Genomic DNA, 4112 nt, shown 5'->3' with positions numbered 1-4112 from the left:
GTAAGAGAAGACATTTCTCTTCATGTTGTGATCGCAGTCACACTGCACTTACAGAATGGCATTTTGCGCTTTCATTAACGTCATCTAAACGATGTTACACGACTTTGTTACATGACTTCCGCATCCTCAACTTTTAATAATTGTACAATATTTCACTGAGGTTGTATCCTCTTCTGTATTTATACATCCCCTCAAGTTTTGGACATTTAGATTGTTTTTTTCTTAATTGTTTGTGATTGATCAATAATGAATATATTTTATTTTCATTGGTTTATTTATTAATTTTTTTTAATTTCAAATTTTGTTATTTTGTAAGGTGTCCTTGGCTCATACGTACATGTAAAAATGCAAACACGACCTAAAGACTTACAAGTCCAAGACACATCTCCCCATGCCCTCCTCAGATCAGCTGCGGTCACTGGGCATCTCTCTGTGGGTCTGTGTGTGCCTCTCTTTTCACTGTTGCGTGGCTACTCACTGTGAGGCTATAGGGCTGTGCATGCAGTGCCTGGTTTGTGCACCTGCCTTGCCCTGGGGCTGCTAACACTTTAGAGCAGTGGTTCTCAACCTTCCTAATGCTGACCCTTTAATACAGTTCCTCATGTTGTGGTGACCCCCAATGTCATTGTTACAAATTGAACATAATTAAAGCACAGTGATTAGTCACAAAACAATATGTAATTATATATGTGTTTTCTGATGGTCTTAGGTGACCCCTGTGAAAGGGTCGTTCGACCCCCAAAGGGGTTGCGACCCACAGGTTGAGAGCTGCTGCTTTAGAGGAAAGGGTCTGGTTTACTTCCCACCAAGGTGCCATCCACTTGCCAAGCCACATGTCCGCGGGACTAAAGGGGGTAGCAGAGGAACCAGCTTTACAGACTAGAGCCCTGGGTGGTTATCCTGGATGTACGTATATAACCACAGTGGGGCCTTGACTTACAAGTTTAATTCCTTCCGAGACCGAGCTTGTTAACGAGCTCGTTAGCGAGCTCATTAACTCAAATTACTTATCAACTCAATGCAAAAAAATCAGCCGAGAGACAGCTGGTATCTCAAAAAACTCGTGAGTCGTGACACTCATAAGTCAAGGCCCCACTGTAGTTATCTCTCAATGGAAATTTGGGCGGTTCCTGTAGCAGGCACCAATAATTGTCTGCATGCACATGTGTGTAGAAAATTCCTGAAGTGCAATTGCTGATAAGGTCCTGTGCAACAGGATACATTCACACCGATGAATGTAATGATCAGAGCTGGCTGGTGCTGTGGAGTTGCCTGCTTTGGTGGTATTCAGGCAGAGGGGACTCCTCAGAGAGCATGTGGAGGGCTGTCCAATGGTCAGGATCTGGAGCCGGCTGGCCTGGACAATGATTTAACTCGTCGGTCCTCAGTTTTCTCACACAGAAACTGAAATAAGTCGTAGGTCTCACCTCCTAGAGCTGTTGTGTGTTAATTCATACAAAGTCCTTAAAACCATGCCTGCCCAAGTGCTGAATAAATGTGAGCTGTTACCACCATCCTCTTCATCATCACCATATCACCGGACTTCTGGGTGGGCTCTCCGGCCTGGGGAGGTCCTTTTGGTCCAGGGAGCATCTCAGGCCATTGGAGTTCAGGTAGTCCTGGCATTTGTGATGAGTTCTCGCACTGTTTCCCCCATAAGTTGCCACTGATTAGCTGCCAAAACTTGAGACTTCCTTGGGCTTATGCTGTTTCTTCTCTCCGGGTTAGAGTTTTTCTCTGCCTCTTAGTAAGACCCCAGCAATGGGATAGGTCCAGATGTGCGTGTGTGCATGCAGTCGGCCCGGTCGATGGCCGTTGTCTGCCTTGTCCCCTGCACTGTCCATCACTAGGGTCCAGGGTACTGCCACCAGCAAGCACGCGGTGGGAAGGGCGGAGTAGGTGTCCCCACTAACGGACTAATTGGCCTGGCTCAGGACTGCATTTTCCATGTTCTGAAAGGGTTTTGGCAACAGCAATAACTCCCAAAGTTGGTTGAATGCTGCCTGTGTGTAAAACTGTTGCTCTGTCAGGGCTTGAGAAAAAGTACTTCTCAAGGGTATAACAACTTTCAGCATTACAAAGGAAACCAACGCTTTCTTTGCAAATTAACACATAGTCCGGAGTCTTATAAACTCAATGCAAATAGCAAGAACAGGCCACGGGAGCAAGGGCGGCCCTCTTTCCACTGGAGATGGTGGCTGGGCTCCTTGTGGTCACATTACGTGTGGCTGGCAATGCTACTCTCTCAGGGCCCTGGGCTTTGGTTGCTAGTTTTTGTTGATGTCATTTTTGCAAAGCCAGTGCCCGTGTCTGAAGCAGACAGATTTTCTAGAAGCTGTGCACTTGTTACCGATATCCTGTGAGTGTTCTGTGAAGTCAGAGAAGGTTCACAGGGTGCCTTAGCCGAAGGGGCCTGTTTCAATGGCTCTAAATCACTCTGCCTGTCTGAGCTCATGTCTGGCCCAGGAGACAGACCCGGCCCTTTCTGTAGAGTGTTCGTTTCTTACACTTTCCTTTCCCTTTTTCTTTTAAGGGATGGAGCTTGATCTCCTTTGTTTCTGCACGTCTCTGAGGTGTGTATGAGGTTGAAACTGTACATTTTCCTGCTCAATGAATTACACAGATATTTCTGGGTAGCACAACGTTAACATGGGCTCCAGCAAGCAGGGGTCTCACGTCTTCATGTTTCCCAGTGAGCTAAGTAGGCTCATTTCTGTGGTTTGCTTCTGGTTTCACGAGTCTTGGTGACGGCATTTATTTATGTTCACTGCGATACACATCTAAGTTGCAATTTTAGAAATGTGTTGTTGTTTTAAGAGCAAACTAGATGTCAAAACCCTTTGGTTTTGTTGGTTTGCTCTGATTATTCGGTAAACATCAGAATGACCATGAATCTTGGGCAGGAAAGTTTTACATGAGAACATTTTATACGGTAGTAATTTTCTTGGAAATTTAAAGAAATATTACAGAACAAGGGGTTCCTCACTGAGTGAGCACTTTTGTCACTCCAGGCCTGTGTCCACTTTGCTATTGACAGCAAAGGGTCATTTAATAATGATAATAATAATGATAATAATAATAGTAATAATAATTTATACTTGTAAGCTCTCTACTCTTTGCCCAGTATTCTCATATCTCCTTTATCCTACTAATTCCCACATCTCCTTTATCCTACTAATTGCACTATGAATTATTAGGTGGAACCATAATAATATGTGGCCCTTTTTGACAAAAGAAAAGAAAAAGGGCAATTTCAGAGGCCCTTTGAATAGAAAAGGCAGGTACTAATGACCAACTTCATCTCTAAACTTCAACTCAGAACGTTAAATGATGCACCACGGCCACATGGGCTGTTGCGTGACTGAGCCCAGTCTGAACCCCAGGCCCTGTTCTGATGCCCGAGTTTCTGCTCTCCGCAGGGCTACTAACATCTGCATCTGCCCAAGAATGAGGAAGTTTCCAGGACCAGGGACTGGACAGTGTAATATGAGGACAGATCTGGGCCAATCAGGATGAGGTGGCCACCTGCCATTCCCTGTCACGTCAAGGGACACCTGGTGACCAAGGTTCCAGAGCTCTCTTTGATCACAGAGCCTTCCTGACCCCAGCTTCTCACTTGGGGCACCGAGTTCCAGCCTTGCAAGGCCTCCCATCCCCTCACCAGTCCTTGTTTTCTCTCTTTCTAGGGTGAGGCTTAAGTCAGAGAGGCCCTGTGATAGGAGAAAGAGCACTGAACTTGAAGTCAGAAGTCCAGAGCAGCTCCATATTTTACTCTCTGTGAGACCTTGGACAAGTAATTTATTAATGTCGAGTCCCACTGTCCTTGGTCATAAAATAGGGACAATAATTCTTACCCCATCTACATGACAGGGTCATTTTGAGACTCCAATGAAATAATGGATGTGAGAGCAAACTTTCAAAGAAATATGAACTTATTCATATTTTGGAAAAAGCTTTGTGCATGACTGAACTTAGGGCACCTGCCTGAGCTTTCTAGTCTCATCTCTGTCTCTGTGGCTTTGCCTTCGTGCCGCTCAGATCTTTCAGATTTGCCAGATGCCCTGTGAGCCAGTCCTGCCCCGGTGATTAGCCGACTGCTAGCCCCTCAGCCA

Source organism: Myotis myotis, unplaced genomic scaffold, assembly GCF_014108235.1.
Source record: "Myotis myotis isolate mMyoMyo1 unplaced genomic scaffold, mMyoMyo1.p scaffold_m19_p_7, whole genome shotgun sequence".
In the NCBI taxonomy this organism is placed as follows: Eukaryota; Metazoa; Chordata; class Mammalia; order Chiroptera; family Vespertilionidae; genus Myotis; species Myotis myotis.
This window is presented reverse-complemented; position numbering follows the sequence as displayed.